Source organism: Simochromis diagramma, unplaced genomic scaffold, assembly GCF_900408965.1.
Source record: "Simochromis diagramma unplaced genomic scaffold, fSimDia1.1 OVJJ01000344.1, whole genome shotgun sequence".
Classification (NCBI taxonomy): domain Eukaryota; kingdom Metazoa; phylum Chordata; class Actinopteri; order Cichliformes; family Cichlidae; genus Simochromis; species Simochromis diagramma.
Window position 1 is genome coordinate 4708745 of NW_024387375.1, and position 22134 is coordinate 4730878.

Genomic DNA, 22134 nt, shown 5'->3' on the forward strand with positions numbered 1-22134 from the left:
AATCAAGACAGTGACAACAATATGATTTACAATAAAGCCGTGCCTCTTGTCTGATCTCTTTGAAAACTTTGACTGCCTCCACCCAGTATTTGTGTAGCTGTATGGCCTAGATAAGCTCAGCTGGTGGAGGGAAAGCATGTCAGGGCTGAAAGATAGCGGTCAGAGATAGAGCCTGCCGGTTCCTCTGATGCCTGTGAAATGATGGACTCCTCTGGGATTATCTCTGCAGACAGTTTGTACCACAATTGTGGGTTAGTTCAAGATGAAGTGTGGGAATGGCTTGGCCTATTGTGGGTGTAATACTGTAAGGTCAAATTAATCTCAGAGCAAGAGAAAGCGTTTAACCACTGCTGGATTTGGAGATTACTGTATGCAACTTTTCATCATTTTATTAGCAATACCTGCGTCTGAGTGTATCAGCCCCACAAATGAAGTCAGTCAAGTATACCAACCTGGATAATGCAATCACCGGCTTTAAATTCATCTCACGCCCGGTCAAGTTGCAGCTTCAAGGTGTAGTCACCTCTACTTCAATGACAGATGCAGTCTGCAGTGTCCCTATCACACAGCTCACACAGAGTAACAAAGCTTAATAGCACAAACTCCCAAGAAAACAAGAATGCATCAGCTGACTTTAACCTTAAATCACTTTTCCATTTCAGGACAAATTCATGTCAGTCTCACATGTTCCCACAATGTAAACTGAAAGTTCCAGAGAATAGCACAGCGCTTGGTAAATGGCACCAGTGTGTTTTTCCCTGTAGTTAATGGGCCGTGTTAAAGTCAACATTTCATGGTCGTTCTCTTGTCTGACGAAAAGGACAGAAAAAAATATGTATGTGAGAACAGGTTTACTGGGAATTCAGCTGTGTTAAAATACAGTAAATGTGAGCACACCGAGTAAGAGAGAAGCAAACAGATATAAACAGATAAAAGAAAGACAGTCAAGTTTCACACATACAGCTGTGATACAGGAGAACGTGTAAGCATTAGCTTATTTGTAAGCTGTAGGTGAATCTCAACACTTACAGCCCTAAGAGAGCCCTTGCCATTCTCTTGTTAAAATCATTACTGTTTTTGTGGTGGAACATATCTTACACTTAAAATGCAGCCTCAAGCAGAACTGATAGATGTCTTTAAGGTTTCTAAAATACATTTTACTAATGACCTCACACAGTAGAATGGTTAAGATCCGTGTTAGCACCATCCTGCACCTCTCCTGAGTATGGATGAATTTTAACAGCACCTATAGTTTCTCCATTCACCCAAAGAAAGAGGAGAGAGCACTAACTGGCTGTGAAGCTGAAGCGTGGTCTAGTTTCTTGCGGGGGCGGAGGTAGACTGGGATACTTCAAATTCTCTGGGCTCAAACTTTATATGCGCAAGTTTAGCGAACTTGCTAAACACACTAAAACACATTTTCACAATGAGGAACTTAACAAGGAGAAGGCAAGACTTGACTACTTTTATAAGACTGAGCCATTACTTCAAATTGCTTCATTATTTTAATTATATTCAAGTTTTGAGTTGTGAATGGCCTTATGAACAGCTGGGATTAAAACCTTTATTTCTCTGTATATTCCTCATGTGCGTGGGGGCCATAATGGGGTAACTTTCTACAGTCACTGTGGTGTAAAAATAAAAAAAAAAGATCTTAGGCATATGCAGTCCAATAGAAAACCTCAAGTCTGCTCTTTAAAAACAGAGTGCACTAAAGTACAGAGAGTGTGAGCTTTTTACAGCACATTTACGTGCTGCACGCGTTATACATGGTAGTATATGTACTATCTGACAGCCATAAACAGCCAGAAAGCAGAACAATCTAAAGTTCAGATGTTGGCAGGAAAAAGCAAGAAAATGACTAGATATGAATCTTCTGGTGGAAAGAATGAGGTTTATAGACCCTGGTAGGTGACCGCTTGTACACACAGTTGTTGCTATTGCAATGTGAGTACAGCAGTAAGGACTGAAGGTTGACATTTGCTAGCAGAATTAGCTCCTGTCAAGAAAATGTTTCTTTTAAACATCTCTCTCCTGTCCTCACTCAACATCTTTTCGGCTACATTTGGGTGACTGTCAACCCCCGCACCCTGTCCTGACCCAGACTTCAATCTGCCACAGGGTTTGCAGACAGAGGCAGCAACAGCAGCAGCAGCATGCTAAAGGAAATTAAAAACACATCTACCACTCCCTTGTTCCTCCCTCTCCTCTAACTCCTTTCTAAAAATTTATAGTTGCCACCCTTGAATACCGGATTGTAAAAAAGGAACTAGATGTGATTCGTAACCTAAAGAAAACAGAAACAATTCTCCGTTAAAATTAAGAAGAACCATTATTTTGCTAAACTTATATATAGCTGTATATATAGCTTGAGTCATGTCTCTTACTCTAGACTGTTTTCACTGTCTGTGGTCAGGCTGGTGAAAAATTGCTAGGATCGGGCACAAAAAGGCGTTCAGAGAAGATGGGGGTAGCAGCAGACTTGGAAATGTTTAACAGGAAAATACATGGAAAATACAAGGAGGAGGAATGTGCAGGGGAACCCCACAAATATGATCCTCTATGTTTTCACACACATTCGGGTACATTTTCAAAGGTTGACTGCAAATTCTCAGACTCTGAAACCTCCAACCATTATATTAACCTTTTTTTTTTTTTTTTTTTTTTTTCTTCTTACAAATTGTTCTGCATTGACTCTGCTGTGAATAGACCAACAGAACTGATGAGGACAAAACCAGCCTTGATATGAGAAGGAGCTGGTGTTACGGTTTTTTAACTCAACTGATTTCTTGAAAGTTTTGAATCACTAAGATGTTTGTCTCCCCAATGTGCGGTTGACAAAGTGGCTGTGGTATTATTTAAATTGATTAAGATTAAGTTCTGTTGGCAGACTTCAAATCTTTTCACCCATGTAGCTATTTTTCTATGCATAATCATCAAACAAATCCAAGATATGTGTTGTAGCAGGGATCGGGCTGGGACTTGTAGAAGCTATACAGTCCTTCCACATCTATACATTTAAGGGGATAAATTAAAATCAAGGTAGAGGGTACGATTATACGCAGATGACGTTCTCTTGTTTTGTCATTAATCATATTCTACATATACATTTCCTAGTGCACATTAACATGTTTTATTTATTTTAAATCAAAGCACACTTTTACTCACATCAGCAAAAAATGCCATCTGGATTTTTATCAGTTCTTCTGATTGCACCGATCAAGGCACTTGATGATGCATCATCTAGCATGATGCACTATTCCCCATATCACTTATAGCCTTTCCACTTAGCTCGGCTTGGCTCAGTTTTTAGGGTTTTCCAATAGATGGTAGTGCTTGGTACCAGGTACTTTTTTAGTATCTGCTCAACCAGGGTTCCAAGTGTGGATCTGAAAATGTAACGTAAACAGACTGCATGCCACTGATTGGCTAGTCAATGGCATCACTCGATGAATCATGAGAGTGACTCCACGAAAATTAAGACCTTGTTGCCGATTCTCAAAATCGGCAACAAGGGAACGTTCCCTGAGTCTGACAAAAAAAAACTTTACACCAAGCAGCAAATATGCCATCGTCTTGAAGTCCTCCATCGTTATGTTGTCTTTTCATTCTTTAAGTGATTTTCTCATAAAAGGTGATCAGTTTTATTTTCTCACAAATGTCATCTCCTGATATTTACTAACCAAAGACCCTAAAAATTAAAATTTCATTTATTACTCTTTGTACAGCTGCAGTGATAATGTTTGCTTGTCACAAAATCCCAGAGTCACACCTGGCCTTGCATTAAGGCACACCATATGGGGACCACTCCTCTTGTATGTGACCCACCTGGTGACACTGCTAGTTAATTTTAGACCAAAGTGTTACTTTCAAGTGTTTTGGTACACTCGTGCTGTACTCACAATGAGTGAGCCAGACATACACTTGTCTGCTGAGGAGCTGTAGAGGCTCTGTAGCTCTGCTGATATAACAGTTGGAACAGTCCTCCATCTATCCGAAACTATAATTACACATTAAGGCCAAGTGGATCTGTTATTGGTGTCTTTTTTGTTTTTGTTTAGATCTTTAGTAAAGCCTTCATTTCATTTTCCCTCTTTTAGAAAGTTACTGGTTATTCTACAATCTCAGAAGACTGATGGTGATCTCACTGCTGCGTTTGTTATACAAAGAGCAGTTTTTTTCTTTTTGAAATTTTTGGGTGAGCATACTTGCATGTCTATAACTCTTAGGCGCACTTTCTTGTAAACATGTTCAAACAGTCCAAACACACCTGGCAAAACAGGAAATACTACTCCATCCATACAGCGTACACAACAGAGCAAGGGTGAGCGTTAGCAAACTGGGCAGTCGAGTTTCACTATGAAATGAGTCACTGTGCAACTCCACGAACACGGAGTAACACTTCGTTTTGGCATTTATAGTGGCAGCATGTTGGCCTAAATATGACCGCCTAAATGAATACAAAACAGAAACTGGGAGGCTGTTCGTGTAATTCTCAGGTGATTTTTCAAGGTGGTGATAACAATACTTCTGTTTTTGAAATAAGATGCCAAATTTATAGATGAAAAACAAAAATACTGGTAACAAATCAGATTTTAACTCAAGGTGCATAGAGTGAGAAATTGTAAACAACAACCGTGGTGCACTCCTTTCAAAGTCTCTGAGTAAGACCTGGCTAATGAGATAAGCTGGTCACAGGGTCACATGTTATTCAATCCACAGATTCTCCTGCATCTAAAAGATGGAAAGGTTTTGGCTTTCCACCAAAGAAAAACCACCAGGATTTTGACTTATAAGAAGTTCTTTGAAAGTGAAGTTTTTAATTTGGGGGGAGAAAAAAAAAAAAGCCAGAAAATCCACATATTTCTGTTTAATCAGGAAGCCAGATTCTATGTTTTAACTGTATACAGACATAATAATGCATACCTTTAAAAGGCCCATCGTGAGCCAGGAATAACCTGGAATCACATTCACACACCTTTCCTTCTCTATCTTTTCCTCATGTTTTTCTTGTCAGCTTTCTTATCTGCCCTGACACATTTTACAAGTCTTCAAACCTCTGTTATACTATTCTTTTTAAAAATCTTTCTCGTTGCCAGATGGACGAAGCAGTGGGCGGAGAAAAAAAGAGAGGAGGAGTGATGACAAACACCACAGCACAGTTTCCGGTCCTCGATGAGTGGCCTGAGTCCCAGTTGTTTGTCTGACAATGTGTCACAGCAGCAATTCACAATGCAAATGCATCTGACGAAGCTCCTGCTGGAGCCACAAACCAACCACTTAGTTCTGTGGTTTTGGTCCGATGCGTTTGATACACAGACCTGGAGAACAGGTGTTGCACACTCACTGGCAGCTGGAGGAGCTTTAACATGGGAGAGAAAGTTTGTACTTATGCCTAGCCCTTCTTCCACTAAGACTTCATTAGACTGTTTTAGTTTGTTCTCCTGCCAGTGACTACACACTTACAGAGTCAAATATTAACTGAGGGCTGGCAGCTGTGTTCCACCACATCACCTTGAACTCAAATTGCTATAATACACATACAGTGGGGCAAAAAAGTATTTAGTCAGCCACCGATTGTGCAAGTTCCCCCACTTAAAATGATGACAGAGGTCAGTAATTTGCACCAGAGGTACACTTCAACTGTGAGAGACAGAATGTGAAAAAAAAAATCCATGAATTCACATGGTAGGATTTGTAAAGAATTTATTCGTAAATCAGGGTGGAAAATAAGTATTTGGTCACCTCAAACAAGGAAAATCTCTGGCTCTCACAGACCTGTAACGTCTTCTGTAAGAAGCTTTTCTGTCCCCCACTCGTTACCTGTATGAATGGCACCTGTTTGAACTCATCATCTGTATAAAAGACACCTGTCCACAGCCTCAAACAGTCAGACTCCAAACTCCGCCATGGCCAAGACCAAAGAGCTTTCGAAGGACACCAGGAAAAGTATTGTAGACCTGCACCAGACTGGGAAGAGTGAATCTACAATAGGCAAGCAGCTTGGTGTGAAAAAATCAACTGTGGGAGCAATCATCAGAAAATGGAAGACATACAAGACCACTGATAATCTCCCTCGATCTGGGGCTCCACGCAAGATCTCATCCCGTGGGGTCAAAATGATCATGAGAACGGTGAGCAACGATCCCAGAACCACACGGGGGGACCTGGTGAATGACCTGCAGAGAGCTGGGACCAAAGTAACAAAGGTCACCATCAGTAACACACTACAACGGCAGGGAATCAAATCCCGCAGTGCCAGACGTGTTCCGCTGCTGAAGCCAGTGCATGTCCAGGCCCGTCTGAAGTTTGCCAGAGAGCACATGGATGATACAGCAGAGGATTGGGAGAATGTCATGTGGTCAGATGAAGCCAAAGTAGAACTTTTTGGTATAAACTCAACTCGTCGTGTTTGGAGGAAGAAGAATACTGAGTTGCATCCCAAGAACACCATACCTACTGTGAAGCATGGGGGTGGAAACATCATACTATGGGGCTGTTTTTCTGCCCAGGGGACAGGACGACTGATCCGTGTTAAGGACAGAATGAATGGGGCCATGTATCGTGAGATTTTGAGCCAAAACCTCCTTCCATCAGTAAGAACTTTGAAGATGAAACGAGGCTGGGTCTTCCAACATGACAATGATCCAAAACACACCGCCCGGGCAACAAAGGAGTGGCTCCGTAAGAAGCATTTGAAAGTCCTGGAGTGGCCTAGCCAGTCTCCAGACCTCAACCCCATAGAAAATCTGTGGCGGGAGTTGAAAGTCCGTGTTGCTCGGCGACAGCCCCAAAACATCACTGCTCTCGAGAAGATCTGCATGGAGGAATGGGCCAAAATACCAGCTACTGTGTGTGCAAACCTGGTAAAGACCTATAGTAAACGTTTGACCTCTGTTATTGCCAACAAAGGTTATGTTACAAAGTATTGAGTTGTATTTTTGTTATTGACCAAATACTTATTTTCCACCCTGATTTACGAATAAATTCTTTACAAATCCTACCATGTGGATTCATGGATTTTTTTTTCACATTCTGTCTCTCACAGTTGAAGTGTACCTCTGGTGCAAATTACTGACCTCTGTCATCATTTTAGGTGGGGGAACTTGCACAATCGGTGGCTGACTAAATACTTTTTTGCCCCACTGTACCAAAACCATACAGCCCTTTTCAGTGTGTTACTGAATAAATGACAGAAAAAAAAAGGGAACAATGATTTGTTCCCAGTGAAACTGTCAGTTCCACATTTCTACTTGTAATGTAGGAGGAGTGATTCACAGAGTGACTGGTTCAAACATGATCATAGTTTCTAATAAGCTACAAACAGCTTGTCTTCAAATTCATACAAAAATCAAATGTGGGATATTTCGCAACTCTCAGACGTGTGGTTTACCAACCATACTCAGCCCAAACTGATGATACAAGCCAACTCTCAGCGCACTGGAGAAGAAAAACATACCCTCAGAGAATTATTTCACCACTCTGGAAAATACTACAGTTGGTTCTCATTGGGAGCTGGACTTGACTCGTAGCTCTACAATTAATATAGTTATATTTAGGAGATAACAAGGATCGGAAATACTGGAAATTCTGTTTAAATGTGACAAAAAAAATCCACCTACCAGCATTTAATGCTCATCTCGTTATGTCTGTGTGTGTAAAGTGAAAAAGAACCTGACTAGTTCCTGGAATCAAGCCATTTGTTGTTCATGGTGTAGGTCTGTGGTAAACACCATTAAAATGATCATTAAGAGGTTAGCAGCAGTGGATGGTTTTTCTCACAGGCTTTTCCTGGAGTGACAATTAATCTATCAAAGACAACAGAGTAACACTGGACAATCCTCTCTGTTTTATTTTGAAACTTTAGTCACTGCAGACAGCTAGCTCCTAGAGTTTTCTATGGGTAGGTCTATCTTGATACTGTCATTCAGCTGTCTTAAGTCTCCAGTACCCATGGTTGGACAGACTAACTGCTTCAGTTGGACAGACCTCAACTGCTTGAGGACCATTATAACCAGAACCTGCAGCAGGTGGAGAACTCCTGTCACTACACTCATGGAGACTACCGCTGTCAGCTATAGTCCATGACTGTGGAACTCTGCGCACGGGGAGAGGGACTTTTTGGAGAGGCTGCTGTTTATTGTTCTGTACTGAACTGTAATGCCTTCCAATAATTACACAAGAACAACACTGCTCATGTGCAAACACCTCATGGTTACTGCTGTTCGATTATCTCTGCTATTCACTACGCAGACAAAACCCTGACACAACTCACTGAGCAATACTAAGATGTTAAGTACTAAGAGGTCAACTACAATGAAATGCTGTGAGTGAGATGGATGTCAGACAGCAAAATGTAATGATATCTAAGGAAAAACAAAGACTTATATCACAGAAAAAATAGAGTTCACGTTTTAATCGGTGATTCCCTGGTTCTGGTAGCAGTTATTCGTTTCCACACTGATGACTCTCAGGGAGCCAATATAATATGCCAACAGGGATCGTTAACTCGTCAGGAAGCAGGTACCAGTTGAGTGAAGCACAGACAACCGGCGCCAGCATTACTTGGAGCCCAGATGGTAAAAAGCTTGTCTGCACCGTCCCTCCCTCCACTACACTGACCTGCACTGTGCCATCTGTTTAACCAACCATACTGTGCCAGGCCTGGCCAGGCCGTGCCTTATAGCCTCAGCCTCAGCTTCCTTAAGGATGGAGATGGCTTTGATTCAATCTGCAGTCCTCTCTCCAACTGTCTTCCTTGATCAAAGCAGCCTATGTCTACGAACTCTGCAAAACCAGAGATGATCCTTTTTAAGAATCTAGCGCTGGATGGTATGACCATTTTAAAAAGAATCTGGCAGTTTCACTATACTTCACTATACTATATAAATGCAATAGGAACGTGTAATTTATAAGGGAGTACCAAAGGCTCTATGGTCTGTATGGTACAAGATGGGGCTGTTGTTGTTATACATATCATTTCTGTTATTTGCAAACGTTGTTAACTGCTACTAAAGAAAATTCTGAGCAATGCTTAAAACTACATTTACAGAGTCACTGAAAGAGAAAAAGATTTGACTTTCAACATTTTGCCACAGTTGAGACACTTTAACCCTCGTATTAATATCAACAATTACTAGGGCCTTTTGACTGTGAACATAGATATAAATGTGAAAATGCCTGAAAGGACAAGCCAGCATTTTACCTCAAAGGAAACAACGGCCACACCTGCTGTTCGCAGAAACTACCTTTGCCCTTTTATGTTGATCGTGGTTCTTTGGAACCATGCATGCAAATGTCTGGAAAGATTACCCTCTCTCTGCCATCTCTTGTGATTGTGTTTGACCCTAAGTTAATGGTGCTGAATGGTGTTGTATTTTGTGTAAAAACAGCATACGGTCATGAATTGGCCTCGATTGCCCAGTTTCTATAAAGAAATAAACAGAAACAGTACTTTTTATTTAATGTGAATGGTTTAATCAAATACTATATCATTGTTATGAACAGATATAGATGTTAGATAGTTTAAAGGCTAAGTTTCATCAAGATTGAACCATCAGTCTAGGAGGAGATCAACAAACAAACATACAGACATACATGCGCAATGCTCATTATAGTATAATGATTGTTTCCGTATAAGTGAGCCTGTACAATGGCTCATCTACTGTTAGGAGTGTATAATGTACAAAAGCACTTTAATTTCATAATAATAAAGAAACAAACCTTAACAACACTACATAGCCAAAAGATGAAATAGTCTGCTATTAAGCTCTAACAAACATGTAAACATTAGGCTCAAAGCTGTACAGTCAGCTGCCTGTTACGCCTTGAAAGATAACAGTGAGCTGCCCAGAACTACATGAAATGTTAGCATTTATGAGACATGCAATAAAAACCTTGTGACAAAAATAAAGAAGTGCTATAAATTCAGCTTAAGGAAAAAAAAACACTGAACTGTATTGTGGGTGTACAGCAACACAGTAATTCCACCAGCGACAATTTAGTCTTGAGGGTACAAAGATCTCTTATGTGATGGTAACGATTCTTCATGGCTGCCTGAACTTATCACAGTATGCATGAAGGGTTGCATGCAGTAAGTTGTGTGAAAGTAGAGTTCAGCTATGGCTAAGCAGCTTACACTTGGCTAAAACTTGCATACAAAAACTGCACAACCTTTTTTAGATCGCATCACTCACTGGGCCTCTGTCCCTCTTTCAGCATCTCTGATCATCTTTTTTTAAAAAGGCCAATTTGTTCACCATCCCCACTCTTCCAGACAGCTCTCCCTTTCAGTGCCAGTGCCTTTGTTAATTATAAATCTCACCCTGCCGTCTTATTTTAACAGACACAAGGGGAACTACCCCAAGCAAGAGCATGAGATGAGGCGAGACATTATGAAAAGCAAGAAGGAGAAAGACATGGCTGACTGATCTGATCTGAATCAGAAGGTCAGAGAGGGAGAGAGGACAGATATGAGGATACAGAAGATTGTTTGTGGGGGGGACAAAATAAGGACTGGGTTGCCTGGCTGACCTCGATTCTGCCATGACTCCTCTGTGCTACAAGGGCGGGAGGGGTGTGTGTGTGTGTGTGTGTGTGTGTGTGTAGGGAGGAGTCCAGACGTAAACCTACAATGACAAGGCTGCTGTTCTAACAATGCACCCCCTCCGATGAATCAGCCAACCCCCAACTGTTTGTTTCCCCTCTGCTCTTCAGTTTGCATTTGCAGGAAAACACAAAAGTATTCTGTTGTTTTGTGAATGACTAATACTGGCAAACAAAACTCAAACGCAATTTATTGGAATTTAAATTACATTTAATTTACTGGCTTTTGAAAATTCTGAAAATAATAATCTGGATAAAATATATTTTTTGCATTAATTTTATGTCTTGTGTTCCAAGAGAACCCATTTCCTTTACATCAGTGTGCTTTCCTGCCACCAAATCTTAATCTTCAGCTCAAGCCAAGATAATGGAAAGGGAGCCTTTAGTCAACAGACTATCTAGAAAAAAAAAAAGGACATAAAATAATTATGTAGCTGAAACTGTGGAAGGATCATAAACGATACAGCTAGAGCTGTCCCAAAGGACAATGATATCTCGGCTCGACGATCATCAAATCATTTTGAGCTTAATATAAATGTGCAATTGCAGAAAATTGTGTTATTATTTTGCCAGAATTATTGTGTCTCCTTAACTTTTTTCCTGCCAAGCATTTCTGTTGGTGAAAAAGTGCTGTGTGTAAAAAACGTGATGAAGGGTGGAGGAGAGAAAGGTGACAGAAGGACAGCAGAGCTACGGACTTGTAGTAATAACTTAAAGAGACAGCATATGTAATGATCAAATATCGTTTTAGTTGCTCAGCTGATGTCTGTCCATGTATACTCACTAATTATGGTACATTTATCTCTCTATCAGCAGCAGTTTCTCGCTTACCAGTTACTGAGACAACACTGTTGAGTCTTTTTTTTGTACCACACATTTCAGAACTCAGAAAACACTACTTTGGTGATAACACCGACCAGCGATCATCGGATGATCAGACTATGGAGCAGATCACCAAAACAAATTACAGCTGCTTTTATCTGTGAATCACCAGGTCTCTCACCCGGTCCACTTTTGGTAGTGTTTGATAGTGTTATCAGTTGGTCATCAGCTCTTTATTGCTCTCCCTGTTGCTGCTGTTTAGGTCTCATAGTTTGCACAAAACTCCACCCCCATAGACATCAGGGTGGAGGCTGCAGGTCAGCAGGAGCTGGCGGTTGCCCGTACAAACAGGCTTTAGGGTCAGAAACATAATTCCCAACCAGTCGGCCTTGTGTACCCCTAACTTCACCTCTTTTTCCCCTCTATTTATTCTTTTTTTTTTCATTTAGATTTAAAGACAATCCCACACACACAAGCTTTTTAAAGTTCAAAAGTTTGAATAACTGCATTAAATAATTACATTTTAAACATTAGGGTCCAAAATAACCATAATGGAGCAGCCTTACTCATGAGTACTCAGCCACAGTGAAAGCATTGTGCACAATTTCACTTTGTAAATGATGTGGTGGTCTACATTTCTCAGTGCAACCCATCCATGCATGTGAAAAAACAAGAGAGAATGCTGCACATAAAGAATGCAAGGAACTTGGCCTTATGAGCCTGTTTTATTAAGAGAGGAAGCCCAGCATAGCTGGGAGAGGATGGACAAGACTATAATCAGACCCCTGGGGCAGAGGCTAGCCCAGCACAAACTGTGTGTGAAAAGGGGGGTGCTGGAGTTGAACACTGGGAAGACAAACCAGGAGGCACACTTCAAACAAAATTCTCTACACTACATGGACAGATCCACACTCAAATGAATCCACTTATAAGGCAAATAAAAACAGCATGCTGATACAAATAAACATAAATTTTCAAGGGAAGATGAAAAGTGTGCAGATAGCATTTCTAGGCAGTAAGACAAAGAACAGCCGCAAGCAACAAACTATAAGCTCACTCTGGGAGGAGGATTTAAAGCACTAAGCTCACCGTTTTGGCAGGAGACCCTGAGATGGTGTGCTAAGTGGGTTAAAGCACACCCCAAGTCTCATAATCGCTCCAGCCCGCCCCCCCCTCCCCTCCTTCTCCCCCCTCTGTCTGCCAACACCAGCCAAGGGGAGCAATTTCCAGTCCCACAGAATATTTGGAGGCCGAGGTAAAGAGTTAGATGAAACAGAAAAGACATGCACAAAAATGTGAACATGCAACTTCATCCAGACACCGCTGGAGACAAATGGAGGGCCATCACCAAGCATTCCTTACCCAGAGGGGGTGCATCTATCTTTCACAAGTGTCTGCTGCTCTTTTTCTCATAACTTCTGCATCACCCTCACTCTATTGCTGTCACTGATCCAGCTCCTTCTATTTCTAGGTTCAGGCATCAATTCAACTCGTTACAAATTAAGCTGTTTTCCTCACTCTAAGGAAGAAACTGGGAGCAATTCTTTTATATTTTATAAGGCATATTAAACAAGTTGACAATAACATGTCGTTACTGTAAATTTAACAAAAGCTTCTCAGGAAGGGGAATCACTATCCTCTAACTTCTCCTTACATAAACTCTCTGACCAAGCACAACTAGTGACACTAAACAAGTGTCAGAGAAAAGCCAAACTATCGTCATTGAGCTTTCCAGTCGTACCCATTCACTCAACCTCAGTTACCAATTAAAATTAAAAGCTATTTTTCGGTACCAGTACTAGTTTTATTTTGTTGTATTTATCCGCGACACCATAAAGGCCGGTCCGTGAAAATATTGTCGGGCTTAAACCGGTCCGCGGCGCAAAAAAGGTTGGGGACCGCTGGCTTAGAATACTGAACTGACTTGAATAGATAGGCATTATAACTAGAATCTGATCTAAAATTATAACTAAAATATCTAAAATTTTACATTTTGGTGACCTTTTATCCACGACTGTGACTTCAAGAATAATAAGGGGGGAAAAAACAAAACAAAAACAAAAACAAAAAAACATGCAAACTGTCAACCTCGAGTCCCTCTCCAGCATTTGTATGCAGACACGTGCGCATGCACACACGTGCGCGCGCACACACATGCGCATGCACACACATGCGCGCACACACACATGCGCATGCACACACACAATGCCAGTAGCCAGACACTGTGGTAACATGAGCCTACAGTGAAACTGAAGTACTGCATCTCAGCAGGTCCCAGGCCCCACAGAGACCAGGCACTGTTTGCCTGCAGGACTGGTGAGCGCAAACAGAGTACAGTAGGTCCATTGAGACTGAGCTGAAACACAGAGCTGCAGAAAGCACTGTACAAACTGAAGCTGTGAGAAAAGAGAAACAAAGACTGCAGCCAACAGCAAGGAAATTAAACCAGCGCAAACAGCAGCAGAGGTAAATCTCTAAGGTAAATGCATACTCTGTATTTGTTAAGCATTTGTATTAAGTGCTATAAAACAGCTTCCATATCAATGCTTCCTATATTCTCCCCCGCATCTATTCATTTAAATTTTTTTAACCACTTCTCCACTTCAGCGTTGTTTCTATGCATTTTCAAAACTCTGGAATAGATGCTGAGGAAATGAACGATATATTTGTCAGACACAATGACCTAATAACCTAACTATTTTACAGTTGCCTTGCTCTCGGATTCAAAGCTCAGTTGCTACTCAGTCATGGAGGTCAGTCAATTATCTGAGGTGTCTCCTCCTTTTGTCACACAGACTCTGCTGTTCTGAACTGAATCTTTAAATCACTGAATCAATCAGAATCAATTAACATCCACACAAACAGGGTTCTCTTATCACTAGTGCACATTTTATGTTCCTGTTGCCTAGGTAACCCTGTGATGAGTTCCCACCCTGTTGTGTCACTCAACTGCGTCCCATTGGTCCTATTGGTCCTGGCTTCACTCACCTCAAAGCTAAGAAACGTTAACGCAGGAGCAGCCAAATCAGTTTCACTAACGATTATTTCACATTGTTGCTGCAACACATTGCACTCTGGTATCACATGATAATGATCACATGATGATGACGAGAATGTGAGCTCCCTGTGTAGACATTGTGCAATCAGAGCCTGCAGCAGGTGGAGAACCGGGGCTTTAAGTGGTTACAACCACTACCCCGAGTTTACCAAAGCTGCAGGGCAGAAACAGCAACCATCATCACTGGTCCACGACAGTGAAGTTGGACTCCATCCACAGGATGAGACTCACATGAGGGAGCGCTGTTATTCATTGTCACAAACTGAATGCAGTGTTACTTATTAATTTATTTAAGAAAACATGGCTGTGCCCCCCTTTTGCACACATATGCTCTCACCTGTTTCCTGCATCATTAACACCTCAAATACAGTCCAATTCTGCAAGAAACTCTGGATACTCTGAAGATGTTGCTCAAACATGGAGGAAACTGATGGGATAACAAATATTAATTATAAAGTCCTAGCATCCCTTTAATGTTTGTAATCATTTTGGTTATTTCTCTTGTTTTCTTAGTACTCTTCTCATTATTATTGTTGAGTTTCTTAGTTTTTGTACCACTTGTTCTTCTTACACAGGACTTAAGTTTGCAGTTGTGTATTAAACATTTACAAGGACATCTATTCCTGGCAAAGGAGAAGCAGAGAGGCAGGTGGTGAGTACAGTGAACGAAGCCTATTCAGAAGATATTATAAAGAGGGGTTTGTCTTGACTGAAGAGGATTACAGGAGAAGGTGTGGTTCTTCTTAACTCACAGTGGTATTGTGTGCATGTGTGTGGGCTTGTTTTACTATTCATGGGATTCTGAAAAGAGGAAGCCTACTATACTGGTGTGGACCTAGATCTTTATGGGGGCTAAAAATCCTGGGCCCCATAAGTTTAAATAGCTTTTCAGGGTTAAGACTTTAGTTGTGGTGGTAAAGATTAGGGTAAGGGGTTAACCCATGTATTAATGTTGTGGCTGGTTGTGTTTTTGACCTACCCAATAGGGTTCAGAGTCAACACAGGAACAGCGCAGATGCTTTGCTTTTAGAATCCAGAGGTCAAAATCTGCACTGCATTAAAACCACTGTGGTTCTAATGCTTAAGAAAATACTGTGATAATATATGAATGGTTGTTTGTTTCAAGTCACACAGAGGAGGTAAGGAGGAGTTTTACTTGCTGATAGAGGTTTCAGCCTCTCAGAGCTATCTCAGGCATTTGGGCTGACAGCAACATCTCTGAAGTGGAATTAGGCCAATAACAACAATCAAACGGAAGGTGTGTCTGCTCCAACCATCCTCAAATGCTTCAAAGCATACTCACAACACAAGCACTGTACCATCGGATCACCATCATCACTTTCTTTCTCAAACTTTGCTACAGCTGCAGGGAAGGCACTGAGGGCAGTGCCACTGCCATTATTCTCATTCCTTACCCTGCAATCCACAGTCATCACGGTCCCGGCTTGAACTGATGTGGAGCTGTGTCACAACAAGCTAAATTCATGCAGAAGTCATCTCCCTTTCTCTCTGTGTTTGGTTTAAAGCGTGGCGTGAGTCCAGGGTGTGGTCCTACAGCCATGCATGCACTCACACTGAGCTGCACATGTGCTCTCCAAAGGATACAGTGGCCTATTTGTTTTCCGGGGCTAGGAGTTACGGTGTGGAGTGAAAACATTTAACTAATGGCATGAAGTTAAAGATTAAAAATAGGACAAAGGGGAGGGAAGAGTAAAGAGAGTTAAGAAGGAGCATTTGAAGGAATTATTTGACATTTTGGGCAATATTCAAGATCCCAGTTTCAACAACAGCAGTCTTCATTCTTTCTCCATTTATTTTTCAACAATACTTCTCCATCCATCCCTGCTTATCCCTTTCAGGGTTGCGGGGGGGCTGGAGCCTATCCCAGCCGTCTTAGGGCGAGAGGCAGGGTACACCCTGGACAGGTCGCCAGTCTGTCACAGGGCTGACAATACTTCTATTAATATAAAATTTAAAAAAAGACTATTATAAAGCAGAAAATGGTCTTCTTACCAACATGTCATAATTTATATTCAAACAACAACTTCATTTCTTTTTATTTTCCAAATATCAGGGGGAAAATTGCTTCTTGTCCCTTCAAAACCAAATAAATAAATTGTCTGTTAGCTCCACATTGTTTATTGTTAATGGCCTTTTGAAGATGAAGCAACCCAAATACAAACAGCCTTGGCTCTTGTTGAACTTCCTTTGATATGGTTTACTCATGGGTCACACTCTTCGCTAAATAGGTAAATCTTTTTGCCCAAATGCAATGACACGTATTTCTTTAACCTTTAGTTCACATGCCTGGTATATTTTTATTAATCATTTTAACATGAAATGAGATAGATTAATGTCACAATAGTTTGCCATTAACCACTTATTACATATTAATGTGAAGTGTGTGTTCACCATGAAGCGGAGATTTCTGTTGTCTTCATACCTTCATTCACTTAGCTTATCATGGCAACAGGATATAAACTGGTATAAAAACCTGACAGGTTACCGTTTTGTAACTAGCCTTTTTTTATTTCAACACCACTACTCTTCCCGGATTTACCTTTCAACACTGAAATTAAGCCCATTTTCCCAAAAGTCAAACTATTTGTGAATAAATTAGCAGGGTAGGGGGGGAAACAGCGCCTCGAGGATTAGCACGGGGCTGCCAATATTCAAAACTCAGACACGGGAACGGCTGAAGAAACGCAGCCATCTGCAGACAAGTGTGCACACGAGGGAAGAGCATCTGGAGTAGTTAAGGTAAGTGCAGGTAAGTCTGTGTTGAGGTGTTTGGGTTGAGATCAGCGACAGTCTGAGAGAAGTCTGAGACACACAAGGACAGAGAGGTGTTGTGAGTGCCTTTAGGGAGCAAATTGGTCAAGCAAGTTTCAGTCAGGTACAGTGAAAACACACACACACACACAGGTAGCTCCAGCACGGTCTACAATGTAGACCGTCTCCTACGTCTACATTGTACTAAACCTTTTGTCTTTGTAATCATACTCATTAGAGAAAGAGGAGATCTCCTCCTTTATCACAATCAGATGTCACTCTATTCTTCTTTGTCTGTCTTTGTTTTAGTCATTACTGTTTCTCAGGTAAAGCCTCTCCTGCCACACTGAACTGAGCAGTTATCTAATCAGAGCTCAGCTGCAGAGGTCACGGGGAAAACACATAGACAAAAGGGAGGATAAATCCAGGGAGTGAAAGAGGAGAAGGAAGCACATGAACTGGGCTTTTTTTTTTTTTTCCCCCTTGCAACAGACCTCGCTTTCAGCCTCTCCCACAGTCTGTCCCTCATCCCAGGCCTCTGAGTTATCAGCTCACCCGTCTCCTCTCTCACAATGATAACAGCCTCTGCTGGTGTGTGGAGAAACACTAACTTTTGTCACTTCCTTCACCCCTCCACTGCTCTCTGGCCGACTCCTGTGGGACAGTTAACAAGCCTGTCGCTGTTACATGCACTAACGTTTGCTGGAAAAACAACTGCATTGATCACTGCCTTTGGCTACAACAGACAATTAAGCAGAGAGCTGACACTTTTGACATTTTCCCTCCAATGTAAAATAAATTTGACCACATAAATATTTTCCACAGTAGTGCATGATCTAAATGCACTGAATGCCAAGTCTGCAGTGAGAGAAAAAGATTAAAAACAGCCAGGGAGCTACATGTTACAATGAACGTGTTTCGAGGACTGGCATCAGAAGAACTAATTACAATACTGCTAATTTACTCGGGCACTCGAATAAACAGCACTTGAAGGCATACAAGTTTCCACATGTAGTGGCTCAGGAAAACTCTGTTCAGGCTCAGCAAAAAAAGCTAAGACAAAGATGATGTATGTGTGAGGGCAGGGCACAAGCAGGAGCCACACTACTATTTATGTTCACCTGAAAAGAGTTTATAAGAGGCTTGTTTAAAGCGTGTGACCACAGTTATGCATGATTTATGGTACTGCATTAAATCTATGGCAGGGCTCTATATCCTATGCCGCAACGTAGACACTGCACTTTGAGGTTGTAATATGCATTGTAAACAAGTACACTAATTAGCATAAGGATCATCTTTGTGAATCTCAGTGTAATAGGCTGCTATTGTGTCTAGTTTGCTCATTCTGCCAGTGGAGGCTACATAATTTTGTGTAAATTCAAGAGTCGGGACCAGCTACGTTTCAGTAAAATTAACTGTTGTTCACTGTCCACCATGGACAGGTCAGTTTGACTTGTGGTACCAAAGCAATGTGCACACATCAGTCTAGATGTCACAAGTACGTGGAGGGTGGGGGTCAAAGAGATTTTTTCCAAAACCAAATTTGAGCATCAACATCATGAGATACATCATTATTTCAATAGCAAAACTGGCGTAGAGAAACAGAAACTAGATTTGTTGCCCTGGATGCTGGATCTGTTTTCTGATTATTCCCTGGAGAGACCTTCAAAAAGCAAATGCTGGGACAACATTCCCAGGGTCATATCACCATGTAGGATCAGTGGCTTATCAAAACAAGTTATTACATATCAATGTCTACTTTTTACCTACATCCTCTAGTCGTAAATATAAAATATTACATGGTTTTATCAAATATGTTACTTACTGTAAAAAAAAAAAAAAAAAAAAAAAAAAAAAAAAAAAAAAAATCTGCTGGTTTATATTGGAGATAAACTAGATGGAGCTTAATAAGCAGAAATCTAACAAACACATTAGTGTCTAAAAAGATGTAATCCTTTGGAAATGGCAGCCTATCAACATAAGTTGATTGTTGACTACAAATATATATTTTTAAAGATGCATACACATACACATAATGAATACTCAAGACAACAAAAGGCGCCCGAGAGTTACAGAAATATACTGTATGTTTGCAAGAAATTCCCCCTCACACAGCAGACTAAATATATTGTCTGCCCTGCTGTAGCAATGACATAAACACATTATCATACCATACACTGTCTGAGCTGTGTAGACCAATGAACTAAATAACCTCCATCACAGCACCAAATCTGATTTTGAAATAAGGAGGGGGAAAAAATGCACATTTTGATACAGTACCATAATAAAGTGGGACAAGAGGCATCCATGGAATGACCGCGCGCTATACTCAATTAGCATTAAAACAATGGCACCACAGTGAGCAGCAACAGCCTGAGACCTGAGCTGTGAAAAAACTGACAGTGGGAGAGACCACATGTATGTGCAACAGTGTGTATATATGCATGTTTGTAAATTTATGCAAGTTTCTCATCACACATGCCACAAAATGCCAGGGGAATATACCATGTTACTGTTGATGTTTCATGAAATATTTCAAATAAAAAACAAAAAATAAAACAACTTAAACTATCCCCACCTCATCCACCTATTCCTATACATGCGCGAGATCCTGTGGGTGTGGGTGTGTGTGTGATCTGCTGTCTCTGTTTTAAAAGGACATGCTGGTCACTAAAAGAAAAACATCCTGTGCGACAGAGGAATGAGGAAACATTCAAATCTCTCTACATGTTTCCTGATGCTGTTTGGAGAATTTGGAAGCAGCCTTGTTCCTCTCCGGAAACCAGGATGATCCAATCTTAAACTATCCTAACAATGAAAGGGCAGGGTGAGTCTCCAGGATTGCAGCTGCATGCCACAGACAACTCCACGGCCTCTTTCTGAAATGAATGTTTAGACTCATACCCTGTGAACTGGTCATTTATCATGATGACGGATCACAGGGTAAGACCATTTCTCTCCCTGATGCCTAACGGCTGATTCACAGCACCACTCATATTCACCACACACTTGCGTCCTCCTCAGAATACACTCACTTCCTGTCCAGCAGCTCAACTTCCAGCTGGCAGCACAGAAGGAGAAGTAGTAAAAAGGTTGATGAACACCTTCAAAGAAAGTACAGATCGAATTTTCCTACCAGAGGTTCCTGGAGGCTACAAAGAGGCCAAAATGTGGTCATTCACACATCCATGTAACAAAGAAGAACTGACTCATTGTTGGGACATAATTGCCTGGAACACGACAGCCTTTTGTTGACTTTGTGATTCAGACAATTTACTGAGATGAAGGGCTTTTATACTTCCTCTTTTGCATTACCATTTTTGATTGCTGATTTCAAACACTCGGTTGTTAGTGTTGAGTTTCAAACTGTAAGACTAAAAAACAGATGGTTGAAAACTGAAGCAAAAATCCAGAGCTGATCTTACTCTAGTCCGGAGTAATGCCACTGTAACAACTTCTGCATCTGTGAGAATGCAGGCGTGGGACTGGGCCACTAACTTATTAAAATAAAATTAAAAGATTGTGACTTATTGAAATGAGATCATCAGGACAAAATAATTACTCTTGCGTTCATTTCACCAAGAAGCTTCTGTTTGGTTACTTGTTATAAATAAAGCACATCGCTTTTTTTCATAAAAGATGCATTCATTTATTTATTTTTTGCTTTGTAAAAGACCAAACTCACACACCATTTTCAGCTTGAGCCAATACAACTAAAACAGAACTTTTAGTAGGTAGGACAGGATGAAGGAAAGGTGAAGTGAAAGTTTGTTTAAAGGCACCCAAACAGGACATGAACAGCATTAGTGTTGCAACGAGAGTCAACGTAAAGTGAAATAAATTCAGTGACTGTACAGTAATGGCAGCAATGATGGTCAGCATCATGACATAGTCTCGCATTTGGTTGATTGACAGCACGGCAAATTGGTTAGAGGGTCATCTAGGCTTGAGCGTGGAATGACCACTAGCAACCAACCAACTGCAGCGACAAGGGAACCTTGGAAAGGATTTTCAGGTGTTTGCAGCTGCTTGTGTCTCCAAGGCCCCTAAGTCAGCCCGTATTTGGTGGCATCCAATAGTTGGCTGTAAATTTCAGCTCTCTGTCACTCGACAGCTGTGTGGTCCTTTCTTAATGTCCGTCTGCACCATAGACATTATCATTGATATTACCGAAACTTTAAAATGTAACATCTTGTGATAACAGAAGAGGACTCTCTGCAGCAACATCTTAGCAAAGCTCAAGCTGGTGCCTTTGTGAAATGGGCTTCACAGTCAAGGGGTAAAAGTTCCTTCTCGACAATTCTCCACTGTCACTTCCTCTTCCTTCTTTATTTAAATATATTTGTTTTCCATTTTAATTAAATTTAAAGAAAAGTTTAAAGCATGAATTTCTATGGGAAAATCAACTGCATGTTTATTAAATTAAGAATTAAAAGAAAAACTTTTATTAACAATATTGAACACAGTAGTCATGATTATGATTGTTGCTGTAATCTGCAACCTTACGGAGGGGTACTATCCAAATTGTTTAAACTGTGTGTCACAACAATACAAATCACCAAAGATCTATGCTTTTTCTAGGTTGGCTTAAAAAGTAACAACAGCAACAACTACTCGTCCCTAGTGTGTGCAAGTTGGCCACGCATGCATCCAAAAGAGGGTATATCCCCACCCTAAAACAGACAGCAAGTGAACCTATGACCTGACAGGTGTTTGATGGTCAAGCTCGTGTGTATGTCGAGCGCATGGGGTTAATTCACTCTGTCTCACTACATTAATAACAGATGGAGACACAATCAGCTGTTTCTTTATCCCGTCGTGCAGGATTTCCTGTTTCCAGCACATTTCTGGCATGCTAAATACAATAGAGCTTTTTG

General features: G+C 41.0%; 1 protein-coding gene across 2 annotated transcripts in view; it reads right to left on the reverse strand.

The window, feature by feature from the left end:
• Nucleotides 1-22134, reverse strand: part of sipa1l3 (signal-induced proliferation-associated 1 like 3) — an 82624-nt gene that overhangs the window by 49583 nt on the left and 10907 nt on the right. The gene's annotated exons all lie outside the window — the stretch shown is intronic.